This window comes from Lonchura striata, chromosome 2, assembly GCF_050655825.1.
Source record: "Lonchura striata isolate lonStrDom1 chromosome 2, ASM5065582v1, whole genome shotgun sequence".
In the NCBI taxonomy this organism is placed as follows: Eukaryota; Metazoa; Chordata; class Aves; order Passeriformes; family Estrildidae; genus Lonchura; species Lonchura striata.
In genome coordinates, this window is record NC_140704.1 from 149,328,393 (window position 1) to 149,344,246 (window position 15,854).

Genomic DNA, 15,854 nt, shown 5'->3' on the forward strand with positions numbered 1-15,854 from the left:
TAGTGTCTCTGTGTTGCTAATAAGACCAGTTTTATGATGATGTACCTCTTGCAGGACCTCAGATAAATGTGGCAATGAACAAAGCAGACTTTGGAGCACTAAAAGGTCAGGCAGCTTGTTCCACAGGTATTTATATCTTCTGTCCTAGTAACAGGAAAGGTGACATCGTCTTTGAGATGATAAAATTAACTGCTAACTCCATACATTCACTGAAAAGTTCTGCAGTAGCACATGCCAATACCCTTTGAAGTAGAGCAGCAACAGCAATACAGCAGAAAAAGAGAGGATGTGACCCAGACGTGGTTTTGACAAAAGTGTTTAGTAAGACATAATGCCAATGCCAAGAATGTGGAGCTCTGGGAATCTGGGACATTTTTCTTCGACGGTGGGAAGGAACTGAACTATTGTGGGTCTTAGGGAAAGAAATTATGTCAGGCAATACCTTTGGGTCTCAGAAGTGTCTAAGAAATCACTACTCCTATTTTCTTTCCTTTTTGTAGTATATTCTCACCCTTTTTTCCTAAAGTGACTCAGTTTTTAAGCCCACATCCTTTCCTTCCAGGTAAAAGGAAGGTTTCTAGTGCATTATTTAGCATTTCCTTCCTACCTTCCTGCTTTCTTCTATGCACCTTCTTTACTTCTTTTATCCACAATAAAGAGATAATTTTATGCAGGTGTAAAAGGCTTTCTAAACTTAATTCAAGAACTGTTTTCATGTCTCATTCATTGACATAGTGCTTTCACATTTAAGCACCTTGCTCAGGACATTTTCATAGAGACTGAAAATCTTAATTCTCACTTTGGTTTAAAAGCAACACACCCAGAAACATAATAACAGATTGAAGGAAGACACCACCTCAAATAAAAAGATATTAAAGATTTTGAATGTTCTTTTAGCTCACTAAAACAATATTAAAAATAATGACCTTTTTGAAACTGCTTTCTGAGACTCAGTTTGTGTGAAGCTCTGTACAATGTGGCCTTGTAGGGTGGGTCCTGGTCCACAGTGTGGGGCTGGAACTAGATGATTTTTAAGGTCTCTTACAGTCCAGGCTGTTCTATGATTTCATGATCCAATGATCTTAAGTAGATTAGATCTGCTGTACAGGTTTCTTTCTCTTACAAGCAGCAGCACTGACAAAAAAATCAAATTGCAAGTTAGAAGTTCAGGCTTCTCTCCAGGTTCTCAGTGCACCCCAAAATTTCATTTTCTCTTGTAAATTGTGCAGAATAGATTGAAGCAAGAGACATGATAAACTTCCTGTCAGAACAGCTGGAGTCTCTTTACTAAAAAAGGGTGGCTGCATTCAAACTGCTTTTTGGGAACAGTCCCAGCTCCTGATGTCCTATAAGCTGTGTCCTGACCTTAAATAGAAGAGGGATAGAATCAGTGCCAAGGAGCAACCCAGCAATTACCCAGTCCAAACCATTTTAATTTAATAGTGTAAGTATCACTGATGTTTCCACACATAGCTCAACCAGTCCAGTGTGTTGCTTTCAAGCATACAGAAATTGGAATTGCAAAGAGTGTTTTATAATTTCACCAACTGAAAATAGGATTTCTACTCCACATGGCACTGGAGACACTTCTCCCCCATCAGAAGCACAAGGACTGAGACAGGTCTGTGGGTATTTCTTGTGTGAGTGCAAAGGAGGCTGTAGTGCACCGTGACTAGTTAGGTTTGTGACCTGGCACAGCAGCCCAGCTATGGGACCTCTCTGAGATACTGATTGCACACTGGAGCCCTTGAAGAGCTAAAGATCATGTGAACTTTGTTCAATCTTTGCCTGTGTTTCTCCCTGCTCACACACAGAACACCTTTAGCAACAAAGACTGTCAGGAACACACTTCCCAGAGGCATTTCCCTGCCAGCATGGTGGCATTTGGACAAGAGGCTCGTTCTACCTCCTCACCTCCAGGGACAGAGACTCAGGCAGGTCTAACACCTGGGGCCATTGCACAGGTGCCTATTGGTTCTTGTGGAAGGTTTATCCCATTTTGCTACTTGATGGTAAATTGATAGGGGGAAAAGGAAAGGATGTTTGGGTATGAGAAGAGATAAGAATCAATACAGGACTGGTGAGGAACAAAACCAGAGCTGGCCAGAAGCACAAGTTCTTCCACTCAGCTATAAAATAGGGTAAATATGCCTAGAATTTAACAAGCATTTTTTAAGGCCCTTGAATGCCATTGTGTCAATCACTGCAGAGCTGTCTATAAATCACTGCTGCTTGTTGTGTCTCATGGTATTCACGTTCTGGGTTTACCAGTTTCAGCTACCTATCTGCTGTTTGCAAATGGAATATGAGGCACCTTTAGCAAATGGTTGTCATTTAGCAATTGCTTAATCCTTGACCTTTTGAAGCCAAATCAACCAGTTTCCAATAGCTTACTTAAGGACTTATGTAGTTCAACACCCTCTACCTCTGTGCTAATATTTTACAACTAACCTCCCCCTCTTTGGACAACTTTACTCAATTGTTTTGCTACAAGGTAATCAATGGATGCCTTCACACTCCATTCCACTGTTAATGAGTGACGTCAGTGATTCTGAACACTTTGGCACAAGCACTGTCTGTCTACACCCTCTGTCAGTCTTCCCACAGTCAGACTTCAAAGCTATGTCCTAAAGGCATTTTTACAGAGTTCTCATGTCTTCCTCTTTGGGAGGTGACACTGTCTTCATTGTTCTTTTAGTCATGGAAGACTCAATATGACTCAAAAATTTACAGGGGTGGGTTCAGTTTTGGGCTGTGATAATGTTGTTCATCCTTGTAACAAATGGCATTGAGAGCCATTGTTAGAAAAAATTAGAGGGAAGATACAGTTCTACAGGAACCTTGATCCCTGCCTCATACAGGCATCAACCACAGATAAAAAGCTGCTGGATAACTATTGGGCAGTGCTTTCAGGGTGTCCTGCATATCAAAATAAACAAATTCTCAATGGCTGCTGTCCCATTTTCCAGTTCCAATCCCAAAGACTTTTCATAACATTACCTGACATTACCTGATTTCCTCAAATAATACAGGGGGAAAAGATGATGGAATGGGATGTGTGCAGCTTCCTTAGCTTAGTTATGACAGAAACTTAGCAGTGAATTTTCTTTATGCACTTCTATCTTCCACTCCCTTGTGTGCATCTCTAAATTTCATGATGGAAAACAAACCAAACAAACACCCAAATGCAATAGCTGACTTCATTTCATTTGAAGAAATCCACACAGGCATAAGAAGAAAAAGAAGGATTAGCAGAACATTCTGCAGGAAGACAGATGCAAGTACAACTGAAAGCTCCTAATGTTTCCAAAACTACCTTTCTCTTGGCCTGATTACAAAATAAATTACATACAACCTGAAAAGCTGGGCAGTTTCACAGCTTGAGATCCCAAGAAATATTTGTCAGAAAGGTTCTCCAGCCTAAAATACATTAATCTGTTTACTTGGCATCATGGGTGCTCTGGAAAGAGTTACCTGAGATCAGTGCTGCATTGAGATGTCTGATCAGTTAGACAAGGCCTGAGGCAGACCTTAGGAACAGCAGCCCTTTTTGGCTCTGAGTGGTTCAAATAAAGTATCTAGAGTGGAAAGAATGGGGCAACCAAATGCCTCCTGGAACATAAAACTCTGAAAGTGCATGTAGTTATTTTGTCTGGCTGAGCAATATGGTCAGGTCTTATGGCACCAACATGATCAGAATGTGACGCAGCTGTCGGGTCTCTTGACCACAAAACTGTTGGGTTTCTTTGAAGGAAAAAGGGGAAAAATAAACAGTCACACAAGAATCTCTCCAAGGGGAAAAATAAACAGTCACACAAGAATCTCTCCAAGAAGGTTGAAATGGGCAGCCCAGACACTTGAAACAATGATAACTTTGCTTTAGGGGTCAGAACAAAATAAGCTTGGAAAAGCATGCACAAGAAACTCCGTCCAGGATGTCAAGGGTCTGACCCCAGCCCTTCCTTCAAGTTGTCAGTGACTCAGAAGGGAGCACTGAGAAGTAGAAGTGCAATATCTAAGTATAATATTTAAATAGGTGTTACATTTTCCGTGTTATTCTGCAGTTCACATTTCTTTATCCAGGGTCATACAAATTCGACTACTGCAGGGGATCCATCTGCCAGCATAATGTGCTGTTCCTAGGATTCCCTGGACACCCTCTGACTGGCCCACATGAATGGACACAGTTCTTATGTTGAGTAGCAAGATGCCTTTGCAGAAATGTTTCAACAAAAATACTGCTTTCCTCCAGCTTTTTTAGCTGTTTCAGCTCTGCTTGACACCCTAAACTTGCATGTTCACTTCCTCACTTATGCATGCCACTTGAGAACCATCTACATGTGTTTCAGGTTTGTTTGGCACTTCTAATCTGACTCCATTGCTTGATGCCTTAAAGTGGTCTCCACACAGCTTTTCAGCTTTTCTTGTCACTTAGATGTCCCCTTTGATCCCTTTTATCTCTGTCACCTGCTTTTCCCTTCAAAGCTGACTCTTTGTATTAGTGCTTGAAGGAGGATTTATGGTACATAGGATATCAACAGAATCTGTGAAGGTGCACAATCATAACAGTTTCTTTTGTTTCCTTTGTCATATCCACTTCCAGTTCTCTTACTGTCGGTGCTCCTGTTGCTGAGGTCAGGTTCACTTCTCCCTAAGTACTTCTCACATGGTCTCTTCATCCATTCAGTGTGGCATCAAAACCTGACACATAATTGACATGGCCATAATCTGTTTACTTAGTGCTTGCTTTGACAGATCCAGAGAAAGAATACGGGAATATGCTGGGATTGTCCTTTGTCTTAATATGCATGAACGTTTCGCAAATTCCCTCAGAATTTAAAAGATTAGACTTGTTCTTAGAGTAGATGATTGAAGCAGATTGATGATTTTGATAGTTTTTATTTAACTTGGATATAATCCATCACATCCATAAGGAGTGTGGGGAGTGAGGTGTTTCACATGGGAAAGCAAGTGACAATTATTAATTCTAAGCTGGATACACAACCTAAAGTGAGATCAAGCAACAGGACTAACAAGACAAACAAAAGCTCTAGCAAATAAATGGGTTAAGCTTAGGTTATACAACAGTAAACCCATTTCCCACTTAGGGAGTTAGAATGGAAATCACAGAGCCATGAAACATAAGATGTCCTTGGTTTCATCCTCTGGAAGGTCAAGGGACCAATGGTGCTGAAGAAGCATCCTTGAGGTAAGCAAGCTGCTGAAAGGGTACAAAGCTCCACTGAAGACCTCAGCCATCCCACCTTTTAAACTCATTAATGCAGTTCTTGTCCACAGGCAGAGCCTGAGAGAAGAGCTTAATTGGTTTATTGCTGAAAGGCTGACAACAGTTGAAAAAATTAACATCAGCAAAGCTGGTGAACTCACTGATGACTGGCTAGTCATTTCAAAGGCTCTCCAAACAAACAAGTGCAAAATATCTCATCAGTAAAAACCCCAAAGAAATATATATGCTTATAACAAGGATTCACTTTCTTCTCCCTACCTGGGACAAATTCCAAAAGAAAAGGCTGAAGTTAAATATTTTTCTACACCTGGTGCATCAGCAGAGCTCTGGCAGGTTCCCCAGGAAAAACAGAGCATACATTTTTGAGAACACTTGTAGACCTTTGGGAGAAACTGTGAGCTGGGCTGTGCTATGAACTCCAGGTGTTTCAGAGAGACATTTAAATTATTCTTGACACCAAAACTTATGCTGATATTTTCTGAATGAAGATTTGAACCATGGAAAAATTGTGGGCAGTATTATCAAAGCCTATGAGGAGATCAAGAGAGCCCCAAATCCATGTACTGCAGGTTTCTCATGTCAAATGCAACTTACTGGAACAGTAATTAGCACAGCAAGATTATAGCAAAGATGAAACCCTGGCTAACACACCTGCTTCTCTGAAAAAGGACAGGCTCAAAGATTAAAAGGAAATTTTAAAGAGTTAGAATTTCATAAAGAAGTTAGTAGGTGAGCTACTAGTATGAAAAAGAGACTCTGCAAATGACAGACAGTGAGTGAAAATCCTGCTGAGACATGAGAATGGGATAGAGTCAGTCAGAGGCTGCCATTTGGAGATCCCCTGACAGCAGGCACAAAGCTAAACTCATGCAGGGACACCTCTCAGGAGGTACTGGCAGGATGTCCTTACCTCAGTTGTATGCTCTAGGAGTGCCAAAAAAACAATGTCAATACAGCTGGAATGGAGAAGGATATAAAAAGTTCCATTTATTTCTACAATGGCAGTGTTGACTGCAACCAAACCTTTTTTTTTTTTTTTTTTGCCATTGACAAAAAGGAGATGGAAAATACAATTTTGCAGATATAGACATAATTTCCCAATTACAGCTTTTTCATTTTCAAACTGAAAACCTTGGAGAGATTTGGATTACAGATGTTCTAATGCCAATATCCTTAACCTTTCCATGCCTGTAATGCTCCATGGCAACTCCATGTGTGAGGCCTTTCCTTTATTTGTCTAGTGCTTCCCAGCTAAGCTGTCCATCAAGCAGATGATCACATGGCAATTGATGAGTTTTGTGGTGTCCCTCTTCAGTGGACTGGTGTAACCATGGGGTTAGCTCACATTATCTAAATTGTCACCACACTACATCCAAATAAAGCTCATCTCCCCCAACAGTCTTTCATGGCAATGGTGGTAGGAGATGGGAAGTGCAGCGTCAAGAAGGCAAATACAGAGATAAACTCCAGCAGCCTCGTGACCTGCAGGGCAGAGACTTCTGGAGGCAAGTCCTGCTGTCTGATAACCTTTTCCTAATTTCCTTTTGAATCTAGGTCACTTTCAGGATCCACAGTATCCCCAGTCTATTCATTAACTTAAGCAGTTAATAAGCTACTGGTTTTGAGTGAGTTTGATACTTCTTGTCCTGTTACTGTTGATTAATTTTCTTTTTTTTTTTTTTGGCTAAGAAAACCTACTTGTCCTGAGTAGGAGAAAGGGAAGGGGAAGGGGAAGGGGAAGGGGAAGGGGAAGGGGAAGGAGAAGAAGCACAATACTACAGATTATATATAAACACTGCTCTTCTTACAAGGATTTTAAGATTTCATAAGGCTTTCTTATGGAGCTTGTTAGCAGCAATAACAGCAGTTTTACTTCAAGCAAAGACATAAAACATTGGCCCTAAGGCACCTGTAAACCATGCATAAAAAATGAGGGCAAATTCTCTATTTTTCAGTAAGGATTTTGGGCCTCTGAGAAGACAAAAGGTGATACAAGTGCAGAAAATGAGCCAGAAGAAAAGCATCAGAAATGAGGAAAAAACCCTGCGTGACTCAGAGACAACTTGGGTAGGATGGGGTGGGGCTGAAGTGATGGGGAGAATTTGGCAAAAAGAATTACTACAATTGCTGCAACTGTAGCATGTTTCTGAAAAGAAAAGAGGTTATGTCTCTGTCAGCAGTTTTTCCTAATTGAAAAAAATACAGAAGACCACACTGTTTTGGCTGTGTCAAAAGTGTGCTGGACAATATTCTGGCATTGCAGAATGCCTTTGCTGAACATATTTGATCATAGAACATGGATTGGTAAGGAAAACATGAACAAATTAGGAGGAAATATCTATCTAGATAAAACTGGGTTCTCCATATTTATTTCTCATCAATTATACCCTCAAATACTCTTTTCCCCCCCAGTTTTCATTTGTCAGTTTTTTAGAAATCACTGATCTGGCCCATCACCCAATTATCTTCAGAGTGAAAACACTCCTCAGTACATCTATTCTAAGCTGTTCCTGCCACAGTTTTAGTCTGTTAGCAATCTGGTCATTTTATTTTCATTTCATATCTGTGTGCTCCCTGACACAAGGAAGAAAATAAAGCTCTTTGAGAATTATTTTCAATTCATATTGGCGTCAGTCGAATGTAACTGCTGGCATCAGTAGTGTAATGTTGGCATTTTTTAAGCGTGCAAGGCCCTCAGATGGAGAGCACCTTCTGTGGTGCTATCATCTCTCAAAGGCTTGAGAAAAGCTCAGTTAAACCTACAGACTTGTGCTTAATTAACCTTGGTGAGGGGCCAAACTCCAGCTCACTGACTGACTCTGCCTCAATAGGACAGGGGAAGAAAATGAGAAACCTCCTGGATTCAGATAAAGACAGGGAGATCACTCAGCAGCTACCATCACAGACAAATGCAGCCCATAAAGATTGTGCTCAGGCCTTCTTATGGGCCTGGGCTGGATCTCTTGTGGTCTGACAGCATGAGGATATTTCTGGATGTAGAATCACAAAACAGTTTGAGCTGGAAGGGACCTTAAAGATCACCCAGTTCCAACTCCCAGGCCACAAGCAGGGACTCCTTCCCATAATACCTGCATGCCCACACCTTTGAGGGGAGCTGGAAGCTGCCATTTCTCCTGCAAAGCCAAGCTGTGACTGAAATTACAACCAGCCCCAGGGCTGGGAGGGACCAGGTGGTGTCACACAGCTTGGAGAGCCTGGGTCTGCCTTCCACTGCTCCCCACCCGGTTTTGTTTCCTTCAAACCTTGATCTCTCAGAAGGTGTCAGCTTTGGGTGCCCACCTCTCCAGCCTGTCAAGGTGCTTGGGGGAGTTGACAACTGCTGTCTGTCTGTCTGTCTGTCTGTCTGTCTCCTCTGGCTGAAAGGCGGCTCAGGGGGAGGGAAGCAGGCACAACAGCAGAGCAGGCATGAGCTCCTCCAGGTTTCCCTTCAGAGAGGTTTTCTCATGCTTGAGCTGAGCAGTTCAGTCTAATAATGGTTTTCAGTGGGATATCACAGTGCAAATGGCAGGGATGGAGAAATATTCTAACAAACTGAGACTAGAATGAAAACTACAATGTGGTAAAGGAGAGCAGATAATCAACACAAATAAACATCTGGCTGGTAGTTTCCTCCCAGGAATGTAAGACTCTTCATAGCTTAGTTAAGAGTGCATTCAATTCAATCCAATCCAGCTCCACAGACCTGTGTTTGGCAGCATTATAACTGGTTCATTGAGATGCTACATTTTTAGGGGGAAGTCTTCCTTGCTTGCTTGGTTTTCTGCTCTTTAGTGTGTGGGAGGCAGTTTAACCACAGCTCTGACTACTTGGGAGTCACTTTTCATGGTAACTGTCTCTTTCAGAATTCTCCTCCTGACTCAAGTAGGCTGATCGTAAACAGAACAGTAAAAAAGAGGGGGAGATAAATTCTCCCTGTCCTCCACACAGATTACTGAGTGAAGCACATGATCTCAGTCACAGGAGGACACAGTTCCCTTCCTTCGTCTCCTCCTCTAGATGTGAAAAATCAGCACAAAGGAGAAAATAGCTCAGAATGTAGAATGAGACATCAGGACACAGCTGCATTATGGCACTATTAAATAGTTTCTGCTTCTGATGGCAACTAGGAATCTGATGAAAATGCCTCTAGTTGATGAGGCGAGTTTGTATAGGTTTCCATTTGAAGAATTAAGGGCTACTAAAGGACATTAGGAGCTGTTCAAAACAGGTAGGTTTTATTAACAATGGGTGGTAGATCCATGCAATTAATAGTTAAAGGGTTATGCAGATGCAAAGAGCTTAGATGTGCTTAAGGAGAGACAGGACAAGGACAAGGAAAATATCTTTGAGAGATTATGAATGCACAAAGCACATTAGGCTTAAACTCCCTGAAATAGGCAGTAACTGAAAAAGTGTTTTCTGGAACTTATGCATGCTTGCCCTGTTTTCTTTTAACCCTGGGTATCTTTTTTTTTTTTTTTTTTTTTTTTTCATTGCTTGCCAAAGATATTGGTAGGTACAGGATTAGGGTAAACCTTAAGAGGAATGTCCATGCTCTAATGAAGTTACTCATGGTGCTTTGTGGCTGCAAACTAAACTCACTGGAAATACTAATCTTTTGACAAACTAGTTTTACAGACAAAATTAAGGTCCCCCAGTCTGTCTAGAACTCCATGCAGAAATCCATGCTGGAATAGGAAGGAGGACTCAATGACATAAGCATTTTTTTTGTTTTGAGGTCATTCTAATTCATTACCATAGCAATTTTGTGGTTTTCTTGGAAGCTGTAACTTCTGTAAGTTAAAAAGAAAATTGTTTAGCTTTCCTTGAGTGAATTCATTCCTTGCTGCCTTTCAAAGCGTCTTCCTGCCCACAATTCACTAGTGTAAAAATGTTCTGAACCATCTCTGTATCCTTTGGTCATCTTACATATATGCTGGGTAAGGCTCCACCTCCAAATTCCTCATCCCACAAAGAATGTGAGAGCCAAAAGAAAGATGATCATCAGTCACAGGTCTCTGCCACAGCCTTCAACAGTAGGTTCCTTTACATCTTCTCAAATCTCATACTTAATTTCAATTTTAAAACCTAGTGCAAGGAGGAAACTTAAAATATTTTTTTTCCACTAGCACTTTGGACTAAGTCAGAAAGCTCTGGCAGGGCACAGGGGATGTTTGTAGTTCACTCCTCTCCACAAGTTAATGTCCATGAGTACAAGGGCTTGAGGAGAGGAGGGGAGGTTGAAAGGTGATATCCCCAAAGAGCCAAGGTGTTGTGCTTTTCCTGCAGCAGCATGGCAAGTTACAGTCTAATAACTGCTCCTGCTCAGCTCCTTGTCTTCTGTCTTCTTCATGCCTGTATTCCTGTGGTTTTACTTCAAAGGAATACGAGACATAAATCTATACAAGTCCCAAACTTTGTCCCAGCTGCTGAGCTGAGTATTTCTGATACAAAATAGTACAGAATAACTACACAGAGCAGGTTTGGAATAGCCTCAGAAAGGAATGGGGAAAAAGGCAAAAAAGCTAAACTTTACTGCATTCCCAGTGAAAAAAAGCCTGTAGATGGAAGGGTGACAGTGACAAGAGCTGACATGTCATTATACTGTCATTAAATTATATTTTCTAGATAGCAAAGAGTGATTCAATTTTTCTCAAGGGAGCTGTCAACCCAGGAGTGATTTTCGGTGAGTCTAAGCACCTTCAATAATGGATTGTGACATTTATAAGCATCTTATAGGAACATGTCTGCTCCTCCACCTTTTCTTGGAATGTGAGTGCATTTGAAAAACTCTCGTGTTGGAAACAAACCATTCTTCCTCTTTATTATGATTACAAGACTGAAGCTCCATTGTTCATGCTACCATACAAAAGTACTTTGCTGCTTGTTATAGCAGCATTTGAGATTGTGGTCTGTTCTTTCACTGTCTGAAAAGTTTAAATTCATTTTGTAACAGCTTTTGCCTTCTGGATATCTCCTGAGCAGTCCCAGCACATTGTTCATGACACATATACACAGTTCAATACAGGTCAATACTGAGATGCAGATCTAAGTGACTTGCTAACGTCTGAGAAAGTGAAATGTTTTATTAGCAATATATTTTATATACAGCTCTCCTTATGTAAGTTCTTATGACTCACATTTTCTTCTAAGTCATTAGTTTAATACTCAAGAATTTTTACATGCAAAGTTTTGCATTAAATGAACATTATGGCTACAAGTGCTTAGGATGTTAATTTTCTTGTTTTCTTTTCATTTGTCCTCCTTATTTGTATACTTATATATATTTGTGAACTTAGTCCTCAATGATAAATTAACACACTATTTTTCATTTGGGACAAATCCCTTCAGTGACTTTATAAAGCATAGAACAAGTTGCCAAAAAGTTTTTCACCCACGTTTTTGGTTAGTGACCATCTGGCCAATATTCTTTTTGCTCTTCTATGGCATTTGTCACTACATTTGCACACACACTCACACCAGGAAATAAAGCAATAATCCGTGTTCTCAACAGCTCTATTCCTCTGTAGAGGACTGATAATAAAACCTGGCATCTACATTCACTCTAGATATCCCTTATAAATTACCACATTCCCATTTTTCTGAACATACCAGCCAAAAACCTCCTTTGCCTAGAGTACAGCTTACCATTGATACAACTGGATATGCTGAGTATTTCTTCTGGGTAAATCCTCAGTGCCTGAGTTAGGTATGCAGAGGATGAGGAAAACACTATTGAGAGGATTGCACTGAAGCTCAGTTTTGAAACCTAACATTTTCAGCACGCTGAAGACCTTTAATTTTTGCCAGAGGGAAAAAAAATCTTTTACAGAAACTGTTTCCTCTGCATTGAGACATACAGATAATGAAAAGCCCAATGAAAAGAAAAATATGAATTAAACCAAATGTGAAAAAATGATGGGTATTCAGGTTCCCTCAGCGATTAGGTAAAAATATTTCTCTTTTTTTGATTAATGAAAGTTCTTTCATTGACCATAGTGACAGGTAGATAAAATTTCATGGGACATAATGCCTCATTTCTTTGCAAAGTTCATGCTCATTTACTTTAATAGTGACTTATATTAGATAGCAAAATCTCTTACAAAGTTTTCTTAGGAACCTCCTCAGAGCTCATCCCTATCATTTCTTTAATGAAGCTTTTCAAATCTCCCTTCTGAGAACTTCTCAGACTGAGCTGTCAGTCTGCCTTGCAGTAATAAATCACATTTTGCTACAATGGTTTAAGAGAAAAGCATTCACACTGAAAGGGGTATAAATTAATGGATATAATCAGCCACCTACAGTGGTGCTGCTTTACCCTCCCACTTCTTCCAGATCTGTAACTTCATAGATGTCTTGGCCAAAAGCTAAGGGCCTGGTAAGTATTGTCTCTAATGCATGGAGAATTAGTCTTTCAAACCACATCTTTTAAGTGAACCACTTGTTTTTCAGAGTGTTTCAAATGCTCTTTTGAACCCAGAATATGCTCATTGCTTAATGCCTTGGGGCACTGTAACTTCTGCTCTATTAAGTTGGGCAGAACTTTGAAGTGGGCTGCAGCCTGACAAGGGCATCCTCAGCCTTCATCGAGGTTTTCCTTCACTCAGAGTGTCCTTTATTCCTGTTAGTCTTAGCACCAAATATGTTTCTGACAAGTCAGGTCATTTCTTATATTATACATGGGCCAATATAGCACATGTAGCACTAAAATTTAAAATGGTTTTAAAGAATCAGAATTTTGGAAAGGAACCTTGTAAGAAACAGGAGAGGGAGGATGACCTGGCCTTAGTCCTCCTTGAGTCACTGTCTTGCATTACAGCAGGAAAGAGGTACAGCTGAAACATCATTCAACAACTTTACCAATCTTGACTTGCCCCCAGCCTTTGTGACTGCACATGAGCTCAGGTCATTTCACAGAACCACAAAATGGGTCAGGATACAAGGAGCCACAGTGGGGTCATCTGGTTCAACCTCTCTGCTCAAGCAAGATCACCATGGAGCACATGGAATAGGTTTGTGTCCAGATGGTTCAGGAATATCTCCAGTGAGGGAGAGACTCCACAATTTCTCTGGGCAATCTGTTCCAGTACTTGGTCACCCTCACACTAAAGAGTTTCTTCTGTGGGCATTTACCAGGATCTACAGAACAGGAAAATTTTCTGCTGCTCTGGTTTCCACTTTCTGATTTTACATCAACATTAGTCTGAAGAAAGTGGCAGTGTGCCAGCAAGCAGGGGAATGATTGTGGACCTGTATGTGTTCACACAGGTGCATGTGAGATTTTGGAGACATGCATGTGAGCATGCACTGGCCCAAATTCTGCCACAGGGCGAGCAGAAGGACCTCAGCCATCTGACTGGGAGAGAGACATGGATCAGGGTTCTTGTCTTTGGTTTTTCATAAAGAGCCTATTCATTTGTGGCCTTGGATGAATCATTGAGGTCAGGTTTTACTCCAACGATTCTTCAGCTGCAGGGAAAAAAAAAAGCAATAAAAGGAGACACTTAAGGAAGGTCAAAGCAAGCAGGGAGTGACTTGAAAGGAAAGAAAGACCAGTGCCCCTTTGGAAGGGAGCAAAGTCTTATGGCATCATTTGTTTTGCACCTGGGAAAATAGCCAGCACCTTCTCTCTCCTGCTCCTGATGCATGGAATGAATACAAGCTTCCGAGACAACCTTTATCCAGGATGCATTTAAGCCAAGGTTAAGTTTTAAAGAAAATAAATTTATACACGTGACTGTGACACACAGGCTATACACAAAGTCATTCCATCTCTAAAGTTTTATTAACTTTAAAACATTGATATATTAAAGCCACAGCTGAGTATAGAATCTGTCACAAATAACAAAAGTCTAAATCCTGGAAGAGTAAAATATAAACATTATTTATCTTGCAGTTGCAGCAAGAAACATGATTGGGTTCAAGGCATCACTGTATGAGATGGCATGTAAAAAAAGAGTGATCCCCAAGCAGGAAGACACATCCTGAATTTCAGAGATGAAGGAAGAAGACACCTGGAAATAAGATAGCTGAAGTATTAATGAAGTTTTTGTAGCTCAGTTAAAAAAAAATCACCAACCGCCCCACATAGGTTTTTCTGGGGAAGATGATCACTGCTCTATCAGCACTGACTACTGGCCCCAGGCAGATCCTGGATCTGAAACAGAAATCAGACATAAGGAAAAACAAACATATGAAACAAAGTTATAATGAGCTGTAGATGACCAGATTACTCTGGTTTTAATGGGCACATGTGTGCAAGCCTCTGAGTCAGCTGGCAGGCCAGGCATGTGAGCCAGGAGCTTGGGAATGAGATGAATGATGTTGTACTGTGAGCTGGGCTCTGTAGCTGGGGGCTATCCCAGCCCTTCTGCTCTGTGGACTGGCACAGATGGGGTGGTGTGTAGTTCACCAGTGAATTATACATCCTGTTAAATGATCTGTGGAAAATCCCCATTTGTCTGGAAGGGTACTAAAATGAACAGGAAACATGCACCAAAAATCCTTGATAAGGATACTGGCTTGAAGCATTTTAATCTGAATACCAGTGGTCCCCATAATCTTTCCTCAGGGTTACCTGACTATCTTTAACCCTAACATCAGTCAGAACCATGTGAGATAATACACACTGCACTGAAAGAAACAGCAGTGGGAAGGAAAGAGAAATTTCCCAGGAATCTTCCTGAGTTGGCACAATAAATCTGTCACACACACATAACAAAAACTTCATCCTCAGCACCTTTCCCAGGTACATGTGAGAAGCCCAGCATAAGCAGATATAGAGACATAAATTGCACCAGGCCAGGAACAGCCTCGGATGCTGCATTTTGACATTTCTTCTCTGGAGCCCAGGATGGTCTCTGGAGTGATTTTGTCCCATGGTTAAGTGCTACTGGCTCAAATCCCAGTGCAGGTAGGTGGTTAGTGGGGCTGGAAACTGGTCCCAGCATCGCTGCTGGTGCAGAAAACAGTGATGATTTCTTTCTTTGAAGGTGAAAGAAATTTAGCTGAATTTGGGACCAGTCTATGCTTGCTCACCTTGGTACCAGAAATTGGCCCTGGAAATGCTCAATTTACTAATATAGGTGTGACTTGCACAGCACTATCACTCTGGATTCGATTTATTCTTTCATTGTGATTCTAGGGCCAGCCCAAGCAGATAATCACAGCCACAAACACATTATCATAGAAAGAAATGTATTAACTACAGATGGATAATATCCTCATGCCTATCCAATCCTCCTTTGAGTTGAGATTCACACATTGAATGTAAGCCTGCCTTTGTATTTGCTTCCTTGGGTCCATATTAGCCTTTACTCTGTTATGCTTCTACAGAGGAAAAATGTAACAAAAAATGTCCTAAGAATGGAGCTGAACAAAAGGTCCCTTGTTTCTGTAGGTATGGATTAGTCTTTGCAGAAAGCAGAGAGATGAAAGCTGTTGCAGTGTTAAGAGGATTTTTTGGGTAATACTTTAGAGATGCATGTACGTATGCCTTGTGAAATGGAATTTAGTGTTAAGAATAAGAAGCTTCAAAACCAGAATTTTTTCATTTATCCATAGATATTCTATTGAGTGGGTTTCCCATATGGCTTCATCAGTGTTT

The 15,854-nt window shown here is 40.8% G+C and overlaps 1 long non-coding RNA gene across 13 annotated transcripts in view; it reads left to right on the forward strand.

Annotated features, from left to right (window-relative positions):
- The window catches only part of LOC146768478 (uncharacterized), a 72,836-nt gene extending 63,973 nt beyond the window's left edge, over positions 1–8,863 (forward strand). For all 13 annotated transcript variants that reach the window (XR_014953096.1, XR_014953102.1, XR_014953097.1 and 10 more), the window contains one exon: positions 1–8,863. This exon is cut by the window's left edge. This is a non-coding gene — a long non-coding RNA (uncharacterized LOC146768478).
- Positions 8,864–15,854: the final 6,991 nt, after the last annotated feature.